The following is a 23,546-nucleotide window of genomic DNA, read 5'->3' on the forward strand; positions in this document are numbered from 1 at the left end:
GGTAAATGTGAATAACTCTACACTACAGGTACTTCATGAATGCAACACCATCCAATATGCATGGTAGAAGGGAAATTGACTTTTGATATTCTGCAATATGATTTTTGCTTGCTTTTTCATTGAGCAATGCAACAGTATATAGTTATCAAAATATAAATTATTGAATTCAAAGTGTTTAGGTAACAAAATATGTTTCTGCCAATTTCGAACTGGGGACCTTTCACGTGTGAGGCAAACATGAAATCACTACACTACAGATACTACATGAATAATTTGCGACCATCATCCAATAAAAAATGATCTTTGACATTCAGTATGGCATGCTAAAATAAACTTTTTATCTGATTGTATTTTTATTGAGCATTTTACCCAAAAATTCATTGTTTTAAAATTCTAAAGCTAAGAGATTGTTTCTGCCCAGTTTCGAACTGGGGACCTTTCGCGTGTTAGGCGAACGTGATAACCACTACACTACAGAAACTGACTCTCGTGGATCCCATCACTATCTAGTCTGGAAGTACAAATGACACATGCTTTTCTTAGAAATGTAATTTTTCTAAACTTTTTTCCTATTTTATAATAATTTTGACGCTATTTTTCCACTTTGCATTTCAAGAGGACACATTCACTTATTATCAATTCTGATCATTGTATTTACTAAAAAAAATTTTTTAATGTATTTCTGACCAATTTTGAAGGGGGACCTTATGCATATTGGGTAAATGTGAATAACTCTACACTACAGGTACTTCATGAATGCAACACCATCCAATATGCATGGTAGAAGGGAAATTGACTTTTGATATTCTGCAATATGATTTTTTGCTTGCTTTTTCATTGAGCAATGCAACAGTATATAGTTGTCAAAATATAAATTATTGAATTCAAAGTGTTTAGGTAACAAAATATGTTTCTGCCAATTTCGAACTGGGGACCTTTCACGTGTGAGGCAAACATGAAATCAACACTACAGATACTACATGAAAAATTTGCGACCATCATCCAATAAAAAATGATCTTTGACATTCAGTATGGCATGCTAAAATAAACTTTTTATCTGATTGTATTTTTATTGAGCATTTTACCCAAAAATTCATTGTTTTAAAATTCTAAAGCTAAGAGATTGTTTCTGCCCAGTTTCGAACTGGGGACCTTTCGCGTGTTAGGCGAACGTGATAACCACTACACTACAGAAACTGACTCTCGTGGATCCCATCACTATCTAGTCTGGTAGTACAAATGACACATGCTTTTCTTAGAAATGTAATTTTTCTAAACTTTTTTCCTATTTTATAATAATTTTGACGCTATTTTTCCACTTTGCATTTCAAGAGGACACATTCACTTATTATCAATTCTGATCATTGTATTTACTAAAAAAAATTTTTTAATGTATTTCTGACCAATTTTGAAGGGGGACCTTATGCATATTGGGTAAATGTGAATAACTCTACACTACAGGTACTTCATGAATGCAACACCATCCAATATGCATGGTAGAAGGGAAATTGACTTTTGATATTCTGCAATATGATTTTTTGCTTGCTTTTTCATTGAGCAATGCAACAGTATATATTTATCAAAATATAAATTATTGAATTCAAAGTGTTTAGGTAACAAAATATGTTTCTGCCAATTTCGAACTGGGGACCTTTCACGTGTGAGGCAAACATGAAATCACTACACTACAGATACTACATGAAAAATTTGCGACCATCATCCAATAAAAAATGATTTTTGACATTCAGTATGGCATGCTAAAATAAACTTTTTATCTGATTGTATTTTTATTGAGCATTTTACCCAAAAAATCATTGTTTTAAAATTCTAAAGCTAAAAGATTGTTTCTGCCCAGTTTCGAACTGGGGACCTTTCGCGTGTTAGGCGAACTTGATAACCACTACACTACAGAAACTGACTCTCGTGGATCCCATCACTATCTAGTCTGGAAGTACAAATGACACATGCTTTTCTTAGAAATATAATTTTTTCTAAACTTTTTTCCCTATTTTCTAATAATTTTGACGCTATTTTTCCACTTTGCATTTCAAGAGGACACATTCACTTATTATCAATTCTGATCATTGTATTTACTAAAAAATTTTTTTTTTATGTATTTCTGACCAATTTTGAAGGGGGACCTTATGCATATTGGGTAAATGTGAATAACTCTACACTACAGGTACTTCATGAATGCAACACCATCCAATATGCATGGTAGAAGGGAAATTGACTTTTGATATTCTGCAATATGATTTTTGCTTGCTTTTTCATTGAGCAATGCAACAGTAGATAGTTATCAAAATATAAATTATTGAATTCAAAGAGTTTAGGTAACAAAATATGTTTCTGCCCAGTTTCGAACTGGGTACCTTTCGCGTGTGAGGCAAACGTGATAACCACTACACTACAGAAACTACATGAAAAAAGCATCTCCCGCCATCCAATAAAAAATGATCTTTGACATACATTATGGCATTCTGAAATAAACTTTTTATATGATTGCATTTTTATTTGGCATTTCAACCAAAAATCCCTTGTTTTAAAATTCTAAAGATAACAGCACATTTCTGCCCAGTTTCGAACTGGGGACCTTTTGTGTTTTAGGCGAATGTGATAACCACTACAATACAGAAACTGACTTTTGAAGATCTCATCACTATGGAGTCGGGAAGTACCATTGGCAAACCGTTTTCATAGAATTTTTTTTTCTAAACTTATTTTTCTATTTTCTAATAATTTCTATGCTATTTTGTCCACTTTGCATTTCAAGAGGACACATTCACTTATTAATAGTTCTGATCATTGTATTTAATAAAAAAATCTATTTTTAATATATTTCTGACCAATTTTGAAGGGGAACCTTATGTATATTGGCTAAATGTGAATAATACTACACTACCGGTACTTCATGAATGCAACACCATCCAATATGCATGGTGGAAGGGAAATTGACTTTTGATATTCTGCAATATGATTTTTTGCTTGCTTTTTCATTGAGCAATGCAACAGTATATAGTTATCAAAATATAAATTATTGAATTCAAAGTGTTTAGGTAACAAAATATGTTTCTGCCAATTTCGAACTGGGGACCTTTCACGTGTGAGGCAAACATGAAATCACTACACTACAGATACTACATGAATAATTTGCGACCATCATCCAATAAAAAATGATCTTTGACATTCAGTATGGCATGCTAAAATAAACTTTTTATCTGATTGTATTTTTATTGAGCATTTTACCCAAAAATTCATTGTTTTAAAATTCTAAAGCTAAGAGATTGTTTCTGCCCAGTTTCGAACTGGGGACCTTTCGCGTGTTAGGCGAACGTGATAACCACTACACTACAGAAACTGACTCTCGTGGATCCCATCACTATCTAGTCTGGAAGTACAAATGACACATGCTTTTCTTAGAAATACAATTTTTTCTAAACTTTTTTCCTATTTTCTAATAATTTTGACGCTATTTTTCCACTTTGCATTTCAAGAGGACACATTCACTTATTATCAATTCTGATCATTGTATTTACTAAAAAAATATTTTTTAATGTATTTCTGACCAATTTTGAAGGGGGACCTTATGCATATTGGGTAAATGTGAATAACTCTACACTACAGGTACTTCATGAATGCAACACCATCCAATATGCATGGTAGAAGGGAAATTGACTTTTGATATTCTGCAATATGATTTTTGCTTGCTTTTTCATTGAGCAATGCAACAGTAGATAGTTATCAAAATATAAATTATTGAATTCAAAGTGTTTAGGTAACAAAATATGTTTCTGCCCAGTTTTGAACTGGGGATCTTTCGCGTGTGAGGCGAACGTGATAACCACTACACTACAGAAACTACATGGAAACAGCATCTCCCGCCATCCAATAAAAAATGATCTTTGACATACATTATGGCATTCTGAAATAAACGTTTTATATAATTGCATTTTTATTTGGCATTTCAACCAAAACTCCCTTGTTTTAAAATTCTAAAGAAAACAGCATATTTCTGCCCAGTTTCGAACTGGGGAGCTTTTGTGTTTTAGGCGAATGTGATAACCACTACAATACAGAAACTGACTTTTGAAGATCTCATCACTATGGAGTCGGGAAGTACCATTGGCAAACCGTTTTCTTAGAAAAAAAATTTCTAAACTTATTTTTCTATTTTCTAATAATTTCTATGCTATTTTTTCCACTTTGCATTTCAAGAGGACACATTCACTTATTAATAGTTCTGATCATTGTATTTACTAAAAAAAATCTTTTTTTAATGTATTTCTGACCAATTTTGAAGGGGGACCTTATGCATATTGGGTAAATGTGAATAACTCTACACTACAGGTACTTCATGAATGCAACACCATCCAATATGCATGGTAGAAGGGAAATTGACTTTTGATATTCTGCAATATGATTTTTTGCTTGTTTTTTCATTGAGCAATGCAACAGTATATAGTTATCAAAATATAAATTATTGAATTCAAAGTGTTTAGGTAACAAAATATGTTTCTGCCAATTTCGAACTGGGGACCTTTCATGTGTGAGGCAAACATGAAATCACTACACTACAGATACTACATGAAAAATTTGCGACCATCATCCAATAAAAAATAATCTTTGACATTCAGTATGGCATGCTAAAATAAACTTTTTATCTGATTGTATTTTTATTGAGCATTTTACCCAAAAATTCATTGTTTTAAAATTCTAAAGCTAAAAGATTGTTTCTGCCCAGTTTCGAACTGGGGACCTTTCGCGTGTTAGGCGAACGTGATAACCACTACACTACAGAAACTGACTCTCGTGGATCCCATCACTATCTAGTCTGGAAGTACAAATGACACATGCTTTTCTTAGAAATGTAATTTTTCTAAACTTTTTTCCTATTTTCTAATAATTTTGACGCTATTTTTGCACTTTGCATTTCAAGAGGACACATTCACTTATTATCAATTCTGATCATTGTATTTACTAAAAAAATTTTTTTTAATGTATTTCTGACCAATTTTGAAGGGGGACCTTATGCATATTGGGTAAATGTGAATAACTCTACACTACAGGTACTTCATGAATGCAAAACCATCCAATATGCATGGTAGAAGGGAAATTGACTTTTGATATTCTGCAATATGATTTTTTGCTTGCTTTTTCATTGAGCAATGCAACAGTATATAGTTATCAAAATATAAATTATTGAATTCAAAGTGTTTAGGTAACAAAATATGTTTCTGCCAATTTCGAACTGGGGACCTTTCACGTGTGAGGCAAACATGAAATCACCACACTACAGATACTACATGAAAAATTTGCGACCATCATCCAATAAAAAATGATCTTTGACATTCAGTATGGCATGCTAAAATAAACTTTTTATCTGATTGTATTTTTATTGAGCATTTTACCCAAAAATTCATTGTTTTAAAATTCTAAAGCTAAAAGATTGTTTCTGCCCAGTTTCGAACTGGGGACCTTTCGCGTGTTAGGCGAACGTGATAACCACTACACTACAGAAACTGACTCTCGTGGATCCCATCACTATCTAGTCTGGAAGTACAAATGACACATGCTTTTCTTAGAAATATAATTTTTTCTAAACTTTTTTCCTATTTTCTAATAATTTTGACGCTATTTTTCCACTTTGCATTTCAAGAGGACACATTCACTTATTATCAATTCTGATCATTGTATTTACTAAAAAATTTTTTTTAATGTATTTCTGACCAATTTTGAAGGGGGACCTTATGCATATTGGGTAAATGTGAATAACTCTACACTACAGGTACTTCATGAATGCAACACCATCCAATATGCATGGTAGAAGGGAAATTGACTTTTGATATTCTGCAATATGATTTTTTGCTTGCTTTTTCATTGAGCAATGCAACAGTATATAGTTGTCAAAATATAAATTATTGAATTCAAAGTGTTTAGGTAACAAAATATGTTTCTGCCAATTTCGAACTGGGGACCTTTCACGTGTGAGGCAAACATGAAATCAACACTACAGATACTACATGAAAAATTTGCGACCATCATCCAATAAAAAATGATCTTTGACATTCAGTATGGCATGCTAAAATAAACTTTTTATCTGATTGTATTTTTATTGAGCATTTTACCCAAAAATTAATTGTTTTAAAATTCTAAAGCTAAAAGATTGTTTCTGCCCAGTTTCGAACTGGGGACCTTTCGCGTGTTAAGCAAACGTGATAACCACTACACTACAGAAACTGACTCTCGTGGATCCCATCACTATCTAGTCTGGAAGTACAAATGACACATGCTTTTCTTAGAAATGTAATTTTTCTAAACTTTTTTCCTATTTTCTAATAATTTTGACGCTATTTTTCCACTTTGCATTTCAAGAGGACACATTCACTTATTATCAATTCTGATCATTGTATTTACTAAAATTTTTTTTTAATGTATTTCTGACCAATTTTGAAGGGGGACCTTATGCATATTGGGTAAATGTGAATAACTCTACACTACAGGTACTTCATGAATGCAACACCATCCAATATGCATGGTAGAAGGGAAATTGACTTTTGATATTCTGCAATATGATTTTTTGCTTGCTTTTTCATTGAGCAATGCAACAGTATATAGTTATCAAAATATAAATTATTGAATTCAAAGTGTTTAGGTAACAAAATATGTTTCTGCCAATTTCGAACTGGGGACCTTTCACGTGTGAGGCAAACATGAAATCACCACACTACAGATACTACATAAAAAATTTGCGACCATCATCCAATAAAAAATGATCTTTGACATTCAGTATGGCATGCTAAAATAAACTTTTTATCTGATTGTATTTTTATTGAGCATTTTACCCAAAAATTCATTGTTTTAAAATTCTAAAGCTAAAAGATTGTTTCTGCCCAGTTTTGAACTGGGGACCTTTCGTGTGTTAGGCGAACGTGATAACCACTACACTACAGAAACTGACTCTTGTGGGTCTCATCACTATCTAGTCTGGAAGTACAAATGACACATGCTTTTCTTAGAAATATAATTTTTTCTAAACTTTTTTCCTATTTTCTAATAATTTTGACGCTATTTTTCCACTTTGCATTTCAAGAGGACACATTCACTTATTATCAATTCTGATCATTGTATTTACTAAAAAAAAATCTTTTTTTAATGTATTTCTGACCAATTTTGAAGGGGGACCTTATGCATATTGGGTAAATGTGAATAACTCTACACTACAGGTACTTCATGAATGCAACAACATCCAATATGCATGGTAGAAGGGAAATTGACTTTTGATATTCTGCAATATGATTTTTTGCTTGCTTTTTCATTGAGCAATGCAACAGTATATAGTTATCAAAATATAAATTATTGAATTCAAAGTGTTTAGGTAACAAAATATGTTTCTGCCCAGTTTTGAACTGAGGACCTTTCGCGTGTGAGGCGAAAGTGATAACCACTACACTACAGAAACTACATGGAAACAGCGTCTCCCGCCATCCAATAAAAAATGATCTTTGACATACATTATGGCATTCTGAAATAAACTTTTTATATGATTGCATTTTTATTTGGCATTTCAACCAAAAATCCCTTGTTTTAAAATTCTAAAGATAAGAGCACATTTCTGCCCAGTTTCGAACTGGGGACCTTTTGTGTTTTAGGCGAATGTGATAACCACTACAATACAGAAACTGACTTTTGAAGATCTCATCACTATGGAGTCGGGAAGTACCATTGGCAAACCGTTTTCATAGAATTTTTTTTTCTAAACTTATTTTTCTATTTTCTAATAATTTCTATGCTATTTTTTCCACTTTGCATTTCAAGAGGACACATTCACTTATTAATAGTTCTGATCATTGTATTTAATAAAAAAAATCTATTTTTAATATATTTCTGACCAATTTTGAAGGGGAACCTTATGCATATTGGCTAAATGTGAATAATACTACACTACAGGTACTTCATGAATGCAACACCATCCAATATGCATGGTAGAAGGGAAATTGACTTTTGATATTCTGCAATATGATTTTTTGCCTGCTTTTTCATTGAGCAATGCAACAGTATATATTTATCAAAATATAAATTATTGAATTCAAAGTGTTTAGGTAACAAAATATGTTTCTGCCCAGTTTCGAACTGGGGACCTTTCGCGTGTGAGGCAAACGTGATAACCACTACACTACAGAAACTACATAAAAACAGCATCTCCCGCCATCCAATAAAAAATGATCTTTGAAATACATTATGGCATTCTGAAATAAACTTTTTATATGATTGCATTTTTATTTGGCATTTCAACCAAAAATTCCTTGTTTTAAAATTCTAAAGATAACAGCACATTTCTGCCCAGTTTCGAACTGGGGACCTTTGTGTTTTAGGCGAATGTGATAACCACTACAATACAGAAACTGACTTTTGAAGATCTCATCACTATGGAGTCGGGAAGTACCATTGGCAAACCGTTTTCATAGAATTTTTTTTTCTAAACTTATTTTTCTATTTTCTAATAATTTCTATGCTATTTTGTCCACTTTGCATTTCAAGAGGACACATTCAGTTATTAATAGTTCTGATCATTGTATTTAATAAAAAAAATCTATTTTTAATATATTTCTGACCAATTTTGAAGGGGAACCTTATGCATATTGGCTAAATGTGAATAATACTACACTACAGGTACTTCATGAATGCAACACCATCCAATATGCATGGTAGAAGGGAAATTGACTTTTGATATTCTGCAATATGATTTTTTGCTTGCTTTTTCATTGAGCAATGCAACAGTATATAGTTATCAAAATATAAATTATTGAATTCAAAGTGTTTAGGTAACAAAATATGTTTCTGCCAATTTCGAATTGGGGACCTTTCACGTGTGAGGCAAACATGAAATCACCACACTACAGATACTACATGAAAAATTTGCGACCATCATCCAATAAAAAATGATCTTTGACATTCAGCATGGCATGCTAAAATAAACTTTTTATCTGATTGTATTTTTATTGAGCATTTTACCCAAAAATTCATTGTTTTAAAATTCTAAAGCTAAAAGATTGTTTCTGCCCAGTTTTGAACTGGGGACCTTTCGCGTGTTAGGCAAACGTGATAACCACTACACTACAGAAACTGACTCTTGTGGGTCTCATCACTATCTAGTCTGGAAGTACAAATGACACATGCTTTTCTTAGAAATATAATTTTTTCTAAACTTTTTCCTATTTTCTAATAATTTCTATGCTATTTTGTCCACTTTGCATTTCAAGAGGACACATTCACTTATTATCAATTCTGATCATTGTATTTACTAAAAAAAATCTTTTTTTAATGTATTTCTGACCAATTTTGAAGGGGGACCTTATGCATATTGGGTAAATGTGAATAACTCTACACTACAGGTACTTCATGAATGCAACAACATCCAATATGCATGGTAGAAGGGAAATTGACTTTTGATATTCTGCAATATAATTTTTGCTTGCTTTTTCATTGAGCAATGCAACAGTAGATAGTTATCAAAATATAAATTATTGAATTCAAAGTGTTTAGGTAACAAAATATGTTTCTGCCCAGTTTTGAACTGAGGACCTTTCGCGTGTGAGGCGAAAGTGATAACCACTACACTACAGAAACTACATGGAAACAGTGTCTCCCGCCATCCAATAAAAAATGATCTTTGACATACATTATGGCATTCTGAAATAAACTTTTTATATGATTGCATTTTTATTTGGCATTTCAACCAAAAATCCCTTGTTTTAAAATTCTAAAGATAACAGCACATTTCTGCCCAGTTTCGAACTGGGGACCTTTTGTGTTTTAGGCGAATGTGATAACCACTACAATACAGAAACTGACTTTTGAAGATCTCATCACTATGGAGTCGGGAAGTACCATTGGCAAACCGTTTTCATAGAATTTTTTTTTCTAAACTTATTTTTCTATTTTCTAATCATTTCTATGCTATTTTTTCCACTTTGCATTTCAAGAGGACACATTCACTTATTAATAGTTCTGATCATTGTATTTAATAAAAAAATCTATTTTTAATGTATTTCTGACCAATTTTGAAGGGGAACCTTATGCATATTGGCTAAATGTGAATAATACTACACTACAGGTACTTCATGAATGCAACACCATCCAATATGCATGGTAGAAGGGAAATTGACTTTTGATATTCTGCAATATGATTTTTTGCTTGCTTTTTCATTGAGCAATGCAACAGTATATATTTATCAAAATATAAATTATTGAATTCAAAGTGTTTAGGTAACAAAATATGTTTCTGCTCAGTTTCGAACTGGGGACCTTTCGCGTGTGAGGCAAACGTGATAACCACTATACTACAGAAACTACATGAAAACAGCATCTCCCGCCATCCAATAAAAAATGATCTTTGACATACATTATGGCATTCTGAAATAAACTTTTTATATGATTGCATTTTTATTTGGCATTTCAACCAAAAATCCCTTGTTTTAAAATTCTAAAGATAACAGCACATTTCTGCCCAGTTTCGAACTGGGGACCTTTGTGTTTTAGGCGAATGTGATAACCACTACAATACAGAAACTGACTTTTGAAGATCTCATCACTATGGAGTCGGGAAGTACCATTGGCAAACCGTTTTCATAGAATTTTTTTTTCTAAACTTATTTTTCTATTTTCTAATAATTTCTATGCTATTTTGTCCACTTTGCATTTCAAGAGGACACATTCAGTTATTAATAGTTCTGATCATTGTATTTAATAAAAAAATCTATTTTTAATATATTTCTGACCAATTTTGAAGGGGAACCTTATGCATATTGGCTAAATGTGAATAATACTACACTACAGGTACTTCATGAATGCAACACCATCCAATATGCATGGTAGAAGGGAAATTGACTTTTGATATTCTGCAATATGATTTTTTGCTTGCTTTTTCATTGAGCAATGCAACAGTATATAGTTATCAAAATATAAATTATTGAATTCAAAGTGTTTAGGTAACAAAATATGTTTCTGCCAGTTTTGAACTGGGGACCTTTCACGTGTGAGGCAAACATGAAATCACTACACTACAGATACTACATGAATAATTTGCGACCATCATCCAATAAAAAATGATCTTTGACATTCAGTATGGCATGCTAAAATAAACTTTTTATCTGATTGTATTTTTATTGAGCATTTTACCCAAAAATTCATTGTTTTAAAATTCTAAAGCTAAGAGATTGTTTCTGCCCAGTTTCGAACTGGAGACCTTTCGCGTGTTAGGTGAACGTGATAACCACTACACTACAGAAACTGACTCTCGTGGATTCCATCACTATCTAGTCTGGAAGTACAAATGACACATGCTTTTCTTAGAAATATAATTTTTTCTAAACTTTTTTCCTATTTTCTAATAATTTTGACGCTATTTTTCCACTTTGCATTTCAAGAGGACACATTCACTTATTATCAATTCTGATCATTGTATTTACTAAAAATTTTTTTTTAATGTATTTCTGACCAATTTTGAAGGGGGACCTTATGCATATTGGGTAAATGTGAATAACTCTACACTACAGGTACTTCATGAATGCAAAACCATCCAATATGCATGGTAGAAGGGAAATTGACTTTTGATATTCTGCAATATGATTTTTTGCTTGCTTTTTCATTGAGCAATGCAACAGTATATAGTTATCAAAATATAAATTATTGAATTCAAAGTGTTTAGGTAACAAAATATGTTTCTGCCAATTTCGAACTGGGGACCTTTCACGTGTGAGGCAAACATGAAATCACCACACTACAGATACTACATGAAAAATTTGCGACCATCATCCAATAAAAAATGATCTTTGACATTCAGTATGGCATGCTAAAATAAACTTTTTATCTGATTGTATTTTTATTGAGCATTTTACCCAAAAATTCATTGTTTTAAAATTCTAAAGCTAAAAGATTGTTTCTGCCCAGTTTTGAACTGGGGACCTTTCGCGTGTTAGGCGAACGTGATAACCACTACACTACAGAAACTGACTCTTGTGGGTCCCATCACTATCTAGTCTGGAAGTACAAATGACACATGCTTTTCTTAGAAATATAATTTTTTCTAAACTTTTTTTCCTATTTTCTAATAATTTTGACGCTATTTTTCCACTTTGCATTTCAAGAGGACACATTCACTTATTATCAATTCTGATCATTGTATTTTCTAAAAAAATATTTTTTTAAATGTATTTCTGACCAATTTTGAAGGGGGACCTTATGCATATTGGGTAAATGTGAATAACTCTACACTACAGGTACTTCATGAATGCAACACCATCCAATATGCATGGTAGAAGGGAAATTGACTTTTGATATTCTGCAATATGATTTTTGCTTGCTTTTTCATTGAGCAATGCAACAGTAGATAGTTATCAAAATATAAATTATTGAATTCAAAGTGTTTAGGTAACAAAATATGTTTCTGCCCATTTTCGAACTGGGGACCTATCGCGTGTGAGGCGAAAGTGATAACCACTACACAACAGAAACTACATGGAAACAGCATCTCCCGCCATCCAATAAAAAATGATCTTTGACATACATTATGGCATTCTGAAATAAACTTTTATATAATTGCATTTTTATTTGGCATTTCAACCAAAAATCCCTTGTTTTAAAATTCTAAAGATAACAGCATATTTCTGCCCAGTTTCGAACTGGGGACCTTTTGTGTTTTAGGCGAATGTGATAACCACTACAATACAGAAACTGACTTTTGAAGATCTCATCACTATGGAGTCGGGAAGTACCATTGGCAAACCGTTTTCTTAGAATTTTTTTTTCTAAACTTATTTTTCTATTTTCTAATAATTTCTATGCTATTTTTTCCACTTTGCATTTCAAGAGGACACATTCACTTATTAATAGTTCTGATCATTGTATTTAATAAAAAAAAATCTATTTTTAATGTATTTCTGACCAATTTTGAAGGGGAACCTTATGCATATTGGCTAAATGTGAATAATACTAAACTACAGGTACTTCATGAATGCAACACCATTCAATATGCATGGTAGAAGGGAAATTGACTTTTGATATTCTGCAATATGATTTTTTGCTTGCTTTTTCATTGAGCAATGCAACAGTATATAGTTATCAAAATATAAATTATTGAATTCAAAGTGTTTAGGTAACAAAATATGTTTCTGCCAATTTCGAACTGGGGACCTTTCACGTGTGAGGCAAACATGAAATCACTACACTACAGATACTACATGAAAAATTTGCGACCATCATCCAATAAAAAATGATCTTTGACATTCAGTATGGCATGCTAAAATAAACTTTTTATCTGATTGTATTTTTATTGAGCATTTTACCCAAAAATTCAATGTTTAAAAATTCTAAAGCTAATAGATTGTTTCTGCCCAGTTTTGAACTGGGGACCTTTCGCATGTTAGGCGAACGTGATAACCACTACACTACAGAAACTGACTCTTGTGGATTGTATCACTCTCTATTCTGGAAGTACAAATGACACATGCTTTTCTTAGAAATATCATTTTTTCTAAACTTTTTTCCTATTTTCTAATAATTTTGACGCTATTTTTCCACTTTGCATTTCAAGAGGACACATTCACTTATTATCAATTCTGATCATTGTATTTACTAAAAAAATCTTTTTTTAATGTATTTCTGACCAATTTTGAAGGGGGACCTTATGCATATTGGGTAAATGTGAATAACTCTACACTACAGGTACTTTATGAATGCAACACCATCCAATATGCATGGTAGAAGGGAAATTGACTTTTGATATTCTGCAATATGATTTTTGCTTGCTTTTTCATTGAGCAATGCAACAGTAGATAGTTATCAAAATATAAATTATTGAATTCAAAGTGTTTAGGTAACAAAATATGTTTCTGCCCAGTTTTGAACTGGGGATCTTTCGCGTGTGAGGTGAACGTGATAACCACTACACTACAGAAACTACATGGAAACAGCATCTCCCGCCATCCAATAAAAAATGATCTTTGACATACATTATGGCATTCTGAAATAAACGTTTTATATAATTGCATTTTTATTTGGCATTTCAACCAAAAATCCCTTGTTTTAAAATTCTAAAGAAAACAGCATATTTCTGCCCAGTTTCGAACTGGGGACCTTTTGTGTTTTAGGCGAATGTGATAACCACTACAATACAGAAACTGACTTTTGAAGATCTCATCACTATGGAGTCGGGAAGTACCATTGGCAAACCGTTTTCTTAGAATTTTTTTTTCTAAACTTATTTTTCTATTTTCTAATAATTTCTATGCTATTTTTTCCACTTTGCATTTCAAGAGGACACATTCACTTATTAATAGTTCTGATCATTGTATTTACTAAAAAAAATCTTTTTTTAATGTATTTCTGACCAATTTTGAAGGGGGACCTTATGCATATTGGGTAAATGTGAATAACTCTACACTACAGGTACTTCATGAATGCAACACCATCCAATATGCATGGTAGAAGGGAAATTGACTTTTGATATTCTGCAATATGATTTTTTGCTTGCTTTTTCATTGAGCAATGCAACAGTATATAGTTATCAAAATATAAATTATTGAATTCAAAGTGTTTAGGTAACAAAATATGTTTCTGCCAATTTCGAACTGGGGACCTTTCACGTGTGAGGCAAACATGAAATCACCACACTACAGATACTACATGAAAAATTTGCGACCATCATCCAATAAAAAATGATCTTTGACATTCAGTATGGCATGCTAAAATAAACTTTTTATCTGATTGTATTTTTATTGAGCATTTTACCCAAAAATTCATTGTTTTAAAATTCTAAAGCTAAAAGATTGTTTCTGCCCAGTTTTGAACTGGGGACCTTTCGCGTGTTAGGCGAACGTGATAACCACTACACTACAGAAACTGACTCTTGTGGGTCCCATCACTATCTAGTCTGGAAGTACAAATGACACATGCTTTTCTTAGAAATATAATTTTTTCTAAACTTTTTTTCCTATTTTCTAATAATTTTGACGCTATTTTTCCACTTTGCATTTCAAGAGGACACATTCACTTATTATCAATTCTGATCATTGTATTTTCTAAAAAAATATTTTTTTAAATGTATTTCTGACCAATTTTGAAGGGGGACCTTATGCATATTGGGTAAATGTGAATAACTCTACACTACAGGTACTTCATGAATGCAACACCATCCAATATGCATGGTAGAAGGGAAATTGACTTTTGATATTCTGCAATATGATTTTTGCTTGCTTTTTCATTGAGCAATGCAACAGTAGATAGTTATCAAAATATAAATTATTGAATTCAAAGTGTTTAGGTAACAAAATATGTTTCTGCCCATTTTCGAACTGGGGACCTATCGCGTGTGAGGCGAAAGTGATAACCACTACACAACAGAAACTACATGGAAACAGCATCTCCCGCCATCCAATAAAAAATGATCTTTGACATACATTATGGCATTCTGAAATAAACTTTTATATAATTGCATTTTTATTTGGCATTTCAACCAAAAATCCCTTGTTTTAAAATTCTAAAGATAACAGCATATTTCTGCCCAGTTTCGAACTGGGGACCTTTTGTGTTTTAGGCGAATGTGATAACCACTACAATACAGAAACTGGCTTTTGAAGATCTCATCACTATGGAGTCGGGAAGTACCATTGGCAAACCGTTTTCTTAGAATTTTTTTTTCTAAACTTATTTTTCTATTTTCTAATAATTTCTATGCTATTTTTTCCACTTTGCATTTCAAGAGGACACATTCACTTATTAATAGTTCTGATCATTGTATTTAATAAAAAAAAATCTATTTTTAATGTATTTCTGACCAATTTTGAAGGGGAACCTTATGCATATTGGCTAAATGTGAATAATACTAAACTACAGGTACTTCATGAATGCAACACCATTCAATATGCATGGTAGAAGGGAAATTGACTTTTGATATTCTGCAATATGATTTTTTGCTTGCTTTTTCATTGAGCAATGCAACAGTATATAGTTATCAAAATATAAATTATTGAATTCAAAGTGTTTAGGTAACAAAATATGTTTCTGCCAATTTCGAACTGGGGACCTTTCACGTGTGAGGCAAACATGAAATCACTACACTACAGATACTACATGAAAAATTTGCGACCATCATCCAATAAAAAATGATCTTTGACATTCAGTATGGCATGCTAAAATAAACTTTTTATCTGATTGTATTTTTATTGAGCATTTTACCCAAAAATTCAATGTTTAAAAATTCTAAAGCTAATAGATTGTTTCTGCCCAGTTTTGAACTGGGGACCTTTCGCATGTTAGGCGAACGTGATAACCACTACACTACAGAAACTGACTCTTGTGGATTGTATCACTCTCTATTCTGGAAGTACAAATGACACATGCTTTTCTTAGAAATATCATTTTTTCTAAACTTTTTTCCTATTTTCTAATAATTTTGACGCTATTTTTCCACTTTGCATTTCAAGAGGACACATTCACTTATTATCAATTCTGATCATTGTATTTACTAAAAAAATCTTTTTTTAATGTATTTCTGACCAATTTTGAAGGGGGACCTTATGCATATTGGGTAAATGTGAATAACTCTACACTACAGGTACTTTATGAATGCAACACCATCCAATATGCATGGTAGAAGGGAAATTGACTTTTGATATTCTGCAATATGATTTTTGCTTGCTTTTTCATTGAGCAATGCAACAGTAGATAGTTATCAAAATATAAATTATTGAATTCAAAGTGTTTAGGTAACAAAATATGTTTCTGCCCAGTTTTGAACTGGGGATCTTTCGCGTGTGAGGTGAACGTGATAACCACTACACTACAGAAACTACATGGAAACAGCATCTCCCGCCATCCAATAAAAAATGATCTTTGACATACATTATGGCATTCTGAAATAAACGTTTTATATAATTGCATTTTTATTTGGCATTTCAACCAAAAATCCCTTGTTTTAAAATTCTAAAGAAAACAGCATATTTCTGCCCAGTTTCGAACTGGGGACCTTTTGTGTTTTAGGCGAATGTGATAACCACTACAATACAGAAACTGACTTTTGAAGATCTCATCACTATGGAGTCGGGAAGTACCATTGGCAAACCATTTTCTTAGAATTTTTTTTTCTAAACTTATTTTTTTATTTTCTAATAATTTCTATGCTATTTTTTCCACTTTGCATTTCAAGAGGACACATTCACTTATTAATAGTTCTGATCATTGTATTTACTAAAAAAAATCTTTTTTTAATGTATTTCTGACCAATTTTGAAGGGGGACCTTATGCATATTGGGTAAATGTGAATAACTCTACACTACAGGTACTTCATGAATGCAACACCATCCAATATGCATGGTAGAAGGGAAATTGACTTTTGATATTCTGCAATATGATTTTTTGCTTGCTTTTTCATTGAGCAATGCAACAGTATATAGTTATCAAAATATAAATTATTGAATTCAAAGAGTTTAGGTAACAAAATATGTTTCTGCCAATTTCGAACTGGGGACCTTTCACGTGTGAGGCAAACATGAAATCACTACACTACAGATACTACATGAAAAATTTGCGACCATCATCCAATAAAAAATGATCTTTGACATTCAGTATGGCATGCTAAAATAAACTTTTTATCTGATTGTATTTTTATTGAGCATTTTACCCAAAAATTAATTGTTTTAAAATTCAAAAGCTAAAAGATTGTTTCTGCCCAGTTTTGAACTGGGGACCTTTCGCGTGTTAGGCGAACGTGATAACCACTACACTACAGAAACTGACTCTTGTGGGTCCCATCACTATCTAGTCTGGAAGTACAAATGACACATGCTTTTCTTAGAAATATAATTTTTTCTAAACTTTTTTTCCTATTTTCTAATAATTTTGACGCTATTTTTCCACTTTGCATTTCAAGAGGACACATTCACTTATTATCAATTCTGATCATTGTATTTACTAAAAAAATCTTTTTTTAATGTATTTCTGACCAATTTTGAAGGGGGACCTTATGCATATTGGGTAAATGTGAATAACTCTACACTACAGGTACTTCATGAATGCAACACCATCCAATATGCATGGTAGAAGGGAAATTGACTTTTGATATTCTGCAATATGATTTTTGCTTGCTTTTTCATTAAGCAATGCAACAGTAGATAGTTATCAAAATATAAATTATTGAATTCAAAGTGTTTAGGTAACAAAATATGTTTCTGCCCAGTTTTGAACTGAGGACCTTTCGCGTGTGAGGCGAAAGTGATAACCACTACACTACAGAAACTACATGGAAACAGCATCTCCCGCCATCCAATAAAAAATGATCTTTGACATACATTATGGCATTCTGAAATAAACTTTTTATATGATTGCATTTTTATTTGGCATTTCAACCAAAAATCCCTTGTTTTAAAATTCTAAAGATAACAGCACATTTCTGCCCAGTTTCGAACTGGGGACCTTTTGTGTTTTAGGCGAATGTGATAACCACTACAATACAGAAACTGACTTTTGAAGATCTCATCACTATGGAGTCGGGAAGTACCATTGGCAAACCGTTTTCATATAATTTTTTTTTCTAAACTTATTTTTCTATTTTCTAATAATTTCTATGCTATTTTTTCCACTTTGCATTTCAAGAGGACACATTCACTTATTAATAGTTCTGATCATTGTATTTAATAAAAAAATCTATTTTTAATGTATTTCTGACCAATTTTGAAGGGGAACCTTATGCATATTCGCTAAATGTGAATAATACTACACTACAGGTACTTCATGAATGCAACACCATCCAATATGCATGGTAGAAGGGAAATTGACTTTTGATATTCTGCAATATGATTTTTTGCTTGCTTTTTCATTGAGCAATGCAACAGTATATATTTATCAAAATATAAATTATTGAATTCAAAGTGTTTAGGTAACAAAATATGTTTCTGCCAATTTCGAACTGGGGACCTTTCACGTGTGAGGCAAACATGAAATCACTACACTACAGATACTACATGAAAAATTTGCGACCATCATCCAATAAAAAATGATCTTTGACATTCAGTATGGAATGCTAAAATAAACTTTTTATCTGATTGTATTTTTATTGAGCATTTTACCCAAAAATTCATTGTTTTAAAATTCTAAAGCTAAAAGATTGTTTCTACCCAGTTTCGAACTGGGGACCTTTCGCGTGTTAAACGAACGTGATAACCACTACACTACAGAAACTGACTCTCGTGGATCCCATCACTATCTAGTCTGGAAGTACAAATGACACATGTTTTTCTTAGAAATTTAATTTTTCTAAACTTTTTTCCTATTTTCTAATAATTTTGACGCTATTTTTCCACTTTGCATTTCAAAAAGGACACATTCACTTATTATCAATTCTGATCATTGTATTTACTAAAAAAAAATTTTCATGTATTTCTGACCAATTTTGAAGGGGGACCTTATGCATATTGGGTAAATGTGAATAACTCTACACTACAGGTACTTCATGAATGCAACACCATCCAATATGCATGGTAGAAGGGAAATTGACTTTTGATATTCTGCAATATGATTTTTGCTTGCTTTTTCATTAAGCAATGCAACAGTAGATAGTTATCAAAATATAAATTATTGAATTCAAAGTGTTTAGGTAACAAAATATGTTTCTGCCCAGTTTTGAACTGAGGACCTTTCGCGTGTGAGGCGAAAGTGATAACCACTACACTACAGAAACTACATGGAAACAGCATCTCCCGCCATCCAATAAAAAATGATCTTTGACATACATTATGGCATTCTGAAATAAACTTTTTATATGATTGCATTTTTATTTGGCATTTCAACCAAAAATCCCTTGTTTTAAAATTCTAAAGATAACAGCACATTTCTGCCCAGTTTCGAACTGGGGACCTTTTGTGTTTTAGGCGAATGTGATAACCACTACAATACAGAAACTGACTTTTGAAGATCTCATCACTATGGAGTCGGGAAGTACCATTGGCAAACCGTTTTCTTAGAATTTTTTTTTCTAAACTTATTTTTCTATTTTCTAATAATTTCTATGCTATTTTTTCCACTTTGCATTTCAAGAGGACACATTCACTTATTAATAGTTCTGATCATTGTATTTAATAAAAAAATCTATTTTTAATGTATTTCTGACCAATTTTGAAGGGGAACCTTATGCATATTCGCTAAATGTGAATAATACTACACTACAGGTACTTCATGAATGCAACACCATCCAATATGCATGGTAGAAGGGAAATTGACTTTTGATATTCTGCAATATGATTTTTTGCTTGCTTTTTCATTGAGCAATGCAACAGTATATATTTATCAAAATATAAATTATTGAATTCAAAGTGTTTAGGTAACAAAATATGTTTCTGCCAATTTCGAACTGGGGACCTTTCACGCGTGAGGCAAACATGAAATCACTACACTACAGATACTACATGAAAAATTTGCGACCATCATCCAATAAAAAATGATCTTTGACATTCAGTATGGCATGCTAAAATAAACTTTTTATCTGATTGTATTTTTATTGAGCATTTTACCCAAAAATTCATTGTTTTAAAATTCTAAAGCTAAAAGATTGTTTCTGCCCAGTTTCGAACTGGGGACCTTTCGCGTGTTAGGCGAACGTGATAACCACTACACTACAGAAACTGACTCTCGTGAATCCCATCACTATCTAGTCTGGAAGTACAAATGACACATGCTTTTCTTAGAAATGTAATTTTTCTAAACTTTTTTCCTATTTTCTAATAATTTTGACGCTATTTTTCCACTTTGCATTTCAAGAGGACACATTCACTTATTATCAATTCTGATCATTGTATTTACTAAAAAAATATTTTTTAATGTATTTCTGACCAATTTTGAAGGGGGACCTTATGCATATTGGGTAAATGTGAATAACTCTACACTACAGGTACTTCATGAATGCAACACCATCCAATATGCATGGTAGAAGGGAAATTGACTTTTGATATTCTGCAATATGATTTTTTGCTTGCTTTTTCATTGAGCAATGCAACAGTATATAGTTATCAAAATATAAATTATTGAATTCAAAGTGTTTAGGTAACAAAATATGTTTCTGCCAATTTCGAACTGGGGACCTTTCACGTGTGAGGCAAACATGAAATCACTACACTACAGATACTACATGAAAAATTTGCGACCATCATCCAATAAAAAATGATCTTTGACATTCAGTATGGCATGCTAAAATAAACTTTTTATCTGATTGTATTTTTATTGAGCATTTTACCCAAAAATTCATTGTTTTAAAATTCTAAAGCTAAAAGATTGTTTCTGCCCAGTTTTGAACTGGGGACCTTTCGCGTGTTAGGCGAACGTGATAACCACTACACTACAGAAACTGACTCTTGTGGGTCCCATCACTATCTAGTCTGGAAGTACAAATGACACATGCTTTTCTTAGAAATATAATTTTTTCTAAACTTTTTTTCCTATTTTCTAATAATTTTGACGCTATTTTTCCACTTTGCATTTCAAGAGGACACATTCACTTATTATCAATTCTGATCATTGTATTTACTAAATAAATCTTTTTTTAATGTATTTCTGACCAATTTTGAAGGGGGACCTTATGCATATTGGGTAAATGTGAATAACTCTACACTACAGGTACTTCATGAATGCAACACCATCCAATATGCATGGTAGAAGGGAAATTGACTTTTGATATTCTGCAATATGATTTTTGCTTGCTTTTTCATTGAGCAATGCAACAGTATATAGTTATCAAAATATAAATTATTGAATTCAAAGTGTTTAGGTAACAAAATATGTTTCTGCCCAGTTTTGAACTGAGGACCTTTCGCGTGTGAGGCGAAAGTGATAACCACTACACTACAGAAACTACATGGAAACAGCATCTCCCGCCATCCAATAAAAAATGATCTTTGACATACATTATGGCATTCTTAAATAAACTTTTTATATGATTGCATTTTTATTTGGCATTTCAACCAAAAATCCCTTGTTTTAAAATTCTAAAGATAACACCACATTTCTGCCCAGTTTCGAACTGGGGACCTTTTGTGTTTTAGGCGAATGTGATAACCACTACAATACAGAAACTGACTTTTGAAGATCTCATCACTATGGAGTCGGGAAGTACCATTGGCAAACCGTTTTCATAGAATTTTTTTTTCTAAACTTATTTTTCTATTTTCTAATAATTTCTATGCTATTTTTTCCACTTTGCATTTCAAGAGGACACATTCACTTATTAATAGTTCTGATCATTGTATTTAATAAAAAAAATCTATTTTTAATGTATTTCTGACCAATTTTGAAGGGCAACCTTATGCATATTCGCTAAATGTGAATAATACTACACTACATGTACTTCATGAATGCAACACCATCCAATATGCATGGTAGAAGGGAAATTGACTTTTGATATTCTGCAATATGATTTTTTGCTTGCTTTTTCATTGAGCAATGCAACAGTATATATTTATCAAAATATAAATTATTGAATTCAAAGTGTTTAGGTAACAAAATATGTTTCTGCCAATTTCGAACTGGGGACCTTTCACGTGTGAGGCAAACATGAAATCACTACACTACAGATACTACATGAAAAATTTGCGACCATCATCCAATAAAAAATGATCTTTGACATTCAGTATGGCATGCTAAAATAAACTTTTTATCTGATTGTATTTTTATTGAGCATTTTACCCAAAAATTCATTGTTTTAAAATTCTAAAGCTAAAAGATTGTTTCTACCCAGTTTCGAACTGGGGACCTTTCGCGTGTTAAACGAACGTGATAACCACTACACTACAGAAACTGACTCTCGTGGATCCCATCACTATCTTGTCTGGAAGTACAAATGACACATGCTTTTCTTAGAAATATAATTTTTTCTAAACTTTTTTTCCTATTTTCTAATAATTTTGACGCTATTTTTCCACTTTGCATTTCAAGAGGACACATTCACTTATTATCAATTCTGATCATTGTATTTACTAAAAAAAAATTTTCATGTATTTCTGACCAATTTTGAAGGGGGACCTTATGCATATTGGGTAAATGTGAATAACTCTACACTACAGGTACTTCATGAATGCAACACCTTCCAATATGCATGGTAGAAGGGAAATTGACTTTTGATATTCTGCAATATGATTTTTGCTTGCTTTTTCATTAAGCAATGCAACAGTAGATAGTTATCAAAATATAAATTATTGAATTCAAAGTGTTTAGGTAACAAAACATGTTTCTGCCCAGTTTTGAACTGAGGACCTTTCGCGTGTGAGGCGAAAGTGATAACCACTACACTACAGAAACTACATGGAAACAGCATCTCCCGCCATCCAATAAAAAATGATCTTTGACATACATTATGGCATTCTGAAATAAATTTTTTATATGATTGCATTTTTATTTGGCATTTCAACCAAAAATCCCTTGTTTTAAAATTCTAAAGATAACAGCACATTTCTGCCCAGTTTCGAACTGGGGACCTTTTGTGTTTTAGGCGAATGTGATAACCACTA

General features: G+C 32.0%; 31 non-coding genes across 31 annotated transcripts; all 31 read right to left on the bottom strand.

The window, feature by feature from the left end:
• Positions 1 to 408: 408 nt before the first annotated feature.
• On the bottom strand, positions 409 to 481 carry TRNAV-AAC (transfer RNA valine (anticodon AAC)). The gene has a single exon. It is a non-coding gene; the product is annotated as a tRNA-Val (tRNA).
• A 643-nt stretch (positions 482 to 1,124) lies between these two features.
• TRNAV-AAC (transfer RNA valine (anticodon AAC)) lies at positions 1,125 to 1,197 on the bottom strand. The gene has a single exon. It is a non-coding gene; the product is annotated as a tRNA-Val (tRNA).
• Positions 1,198 to 1,842: 645 nt separating this feature from the next.
• TRNAV-AAC (transfer RNA valine (anticodon AAC)) lies at positions 1,843 to 1,915 on the bottom strand. The gene has a single exon. It is a non-coding gene; the product is annotated as a tRNA-Val (tRNA).
• Positions 1,916 to 2,344: 429 nt separating this feature from the next.
• On the bottom strand, positions 2,345 to 2,417 carry TRNAV-CAC (transfer RNA valine (anticodon CAC)). Its single transcript has one exon. It is a non-coding gene; the product is annotated as a tRNA-Val (tRNA).
• Positions 2,418 to 3,285: 868 nt separating this feature from the next.
• TRNAV-AAC (transfer RNA valine (anticodon AAC)) lies at positions 3,286 to 3,358 on the bottom strand. The gene has a single exon. It is a non-coding gene; the product is annotated as a tRNA-Val (tRNA).
• Positions 3,359 to 3,786: 428 nt separating this feature from the next.
• Positions 3,787 to 3,859, bottom strand: TRNAV-CAC (transfer RNA valine (anticodon CAC)). The gene has a single exon. It is a non-coding gene; the product is annotated as a tRNA-Val (tRNA).
• An 869-nt stretch (positions 3,860 to 4,728) lies between these two features.
• TRNAV-AAC (transfer RNA valine (anticodon AAC)) lies at positions 4,729 to 4,801 on the bottom strand. The gene has a single exon. It is a non-coding gene; the product is annotated as a tRNA-Val (tRNA).
• A 646-nt stretch (positions 4,802 to 5,447) lies between these two features.
• On the bottom strand, positions 5,448 to 5,520 carry TRNAV-AAC (transfer RNA valine (anticodon AAC)). The gene has a single exon. It is a non-coding gene; the product is annotated as a tRNA-Val (tRNA).
• Positions 5,521 to 6,164: 644 nt separating this feature from the next.
• On the bottom strand, positions 6,165 to 6,237 carry TRNAV-AAC (transfer RNA valine (anticodon AAC)). Its single transcript has one exon. It is a non-coding gene; the product is annotated as a tRNA-Val (tRNA).
• A 644-nt stretch (positions 6,238 to 6,881) lies between these two features.
• On the bottom strand, positions 6,882 to 6,954 carry TRNAV-AAC (transfer RNA valine (anticodon AAC)). Its single transcript has one exon. It is a non-coding gene; the product is annotated as a tRNA-Val (tRNA).
• A 432-nt stretch (positions 6,955 to 7,386) lies between these two features.
• TRNAV-CAC (transfer RNA valine (anticodon CAC)) lies at positions 7,387 to 7,459 on the bottom strand. The gene has a single exon. It is a non-coding gene; the product is annotated as a tRNA-Val (tRNA).
• A 651-nt stretch (positions 7,460 to 8,110) lies between these two features.
• On the bottom strand, positions 8,111 to 8,183 carry TRNAV-CAC (transfer RNA valine (anticodon CAC)). Its single transcript has one exon. It is a non-coding gene; the product is annotated as a tRNA-Val (tRNA).
• An 868-nt stretch (positions 8,184 to 9,051) lies between these two features.
• TRNAV-AAC (transfer RNA valine (anticodon AAC)) lies at positions 9,052 to 9,124 on the bottom strand. Its single transcript has one exon. It is a non-coding gene; the product is annotated as a tRNA-Val (tRNA).
• A 430-nt stretch (positions 9,125 to 9,554) lies between these two features.
• Positions 9,555 to 9,627, bottom strand: TRNAV-CAC (transfer RNA valine (anticodon CAC)). Its single transcript has one exon. It is a non-coding gene; the product is annotated as a tRNA-Val (tRNA).
• A 650-nt stretch (positions 9,628 to 10,277) lies between these two features.
• TRNAV-CAC (transfer RNA valine (anticodon CAC)) lies at positions 10,278 to 10,350 on the bottom strand. Its single transcript has one exon. It is a non-coding gene; the product is annotated as a tRNA-Val (tRNA).
• An 867-nt stretch (positions 10,351 to 11,217) lies between these two features.
• On the bottom strand, positions 11,218 to 11,290 carry TRNAV-AAC (transfer RNA valine (anticodon AAC)). Its single transcript has one exon. It is a non-coding gene; the product is annotated as a tRNA-Val (tRNA).
• Positions 11,291 to 11,936: 646 nt separating this feature from the next.
• On the bottom strand, positions 11,937 to 12,009 carry TRNAV-AAC (transfer RNA valine (anticodon AAC)). Its single transcript has one exon. It is a non-coding gene; the product is annotated as a tRNA-Val (tRNA).
• Positions 12,010 to 13,382: 1,373 nt separating this feature from the next.
• On the bottom strand, positions 13,383 to 13,455 carry TRNAV-AAC (transfer RNA valine (anticodon AAC)). The gene has a single exon. It is a non-coding gene; the product is annotated as a tRNA-Val (tRNA).
• A 429-nt stretch (positions 13,456 to 13,884) lies between these two features.
• Positions 13,885 to 13,957, bottom strand: TRNAV-CAC (transfer RNA valine (anticodon CAC)). The gene has a single exon. It is a non-coding gene; the product is annotated as a tRNA-Val (tRNA).
• An 869-nt stretch (positions 13,958 to 14,826) lies between these two features.
• TRNAV-AAC (transfer RNA valine (anticodon AAC)) lies at positions 14,827 to 14,899 on the bottom strand. Its single transcript has one exon. It is a non-coding gene; the product is annotated as a tRNA-Val (tRNA).
• A 1,373-nt stretch (positions 14,900 to 16,272) lies between these two features.
• On the bottom strand, positions 16,273 to 16,345 carry TRNAV-AAC (transfer RNA valine (anticodon AAC)). The gene has a single exon. It is a non-coding gene; the product is annotated as a tRNA-Val (tRNA).
• A 429-nt stretch (positions 16,346 to 16,774) lies between these two features.
• Positions 16,775 to 16,847, bottom strand: TRNAV-CAC (transfer RNA valine (anticodon CAC)). Its single transcript has one exon. It is a non-coding gene; the product is annotated as a tRNA-Val (tRNA).
• An 869-nt stretch (positions 16,848 to 17,716) lies between these two features.
• On the bottom strand, positions 17,717 to 17,789 carry TRNAV-AAC (transfer RNA valine (anticodon AAC)). Its single transcript has one exon. It is a non-coding gene; the product is annotated as a tRNA-Val (tRNA).
• A 430-nt stretch (positions 17,790 to 18,219) lies between these two features.
• Positions 18,220 to 18,292, bottom strand: TRNAV-CAC (transfer RNA valine (anticodon CAC)). Its single transcript has one exon. It is a non-coding gene; the product is annotated as a tRNA-Val (tRNA).
• Positions 18,293 to 19,160: 868 nt separating this feature from the next.
• On the bottom strand, positions 19,161 to 19,233 carry TRNAV-AAC (transfer RNA valine (anticodon AAC)). The gene has a single exon. It is a non-coding gene; the product is annotated as a tRNA-Val (tRNA).
• Positions 19,234 to 19,659: 426 nt separating this feature from the next.
• Positions 19,660 to 19,732, bottom strand: TRNAV-CAC (transfer RNA valine (anticodon CAC)). Its single transcript has one exon. It is a non-coding gene; the product is annotated as a tRNA-Val (tRNA).
• An 868-nt stretch (positions 19,733 to 20,600) lies between these two features.
• Positions 20,601 to 20,673, bottom strand: TRNAV-AAC (transfer RNA valine (anticodon AAC)). Its single transcript has one exon. It is a non-coding gene; the product is annotated as a tRNA-Val (tRNA).
• Positions 20,674 to 21,319: 646 nt separating this feature from the next.
• On the bottom strand, positions 21,320 to 21,392 carry TRNAV-AAC (transfer RNA valine (anticodon AAC)). The gene has a single exon. It is a non-coding gene; the product is annotated as a tRNA-Val (tRNA).
• A 430-nt stretch (positions 21,393 to 21,822) lies between these two features.
• TRNAV-CAC (transfer RNA valine (anticodon CAC)) lies at positions 21,823 to 21,895 on the bottom strand. The gene has a single exon. It is a non-coding gene; the product is annotated as a tRNA-Val (tRNA).
• Positions 21,896 to 22,764: 869 nt separating this feature from the next.
• TRNAV-AAC (transfer RNA valine (anticodon AAC)) lies at positions 22,765 to 22,837 on the bottom strand. The gene has a single exon. It is a non-coding gene; the product is annotated as a tRNA-Val (tRNA).
• Positions 22,838 to 23,264: 427 nt separating this feature from the next.
• Positions 23,265 to 23,337, bottom strand: TRNAV-CAC (transfer RNA valine (anticodon CAC)). The gene has a single exon. It is a non-coding gene; the product is annotated as a tRNA-Val (tRNA).
• Between the last annotated feature and the right edge of the window lie 209 nt (positions 23,338 to 23,546).

Source organism: Pseudophryne corroboree, unplaced genomic scaffold (genome assembly GCF_028390025.1).
Source record: "Pseudophryne corroboree isolate aPseCor3 unplaced genomic scaffold, aPseCor3.hap2 scaffold_3060, whole genome shotgun sequence".
Lineage (NCBI taxonomy): Eukaryota > Metazoa > Chordata > Amphibia > Anura > Myobatrachidae > Pseudophryne > Pseudophryne corroboree.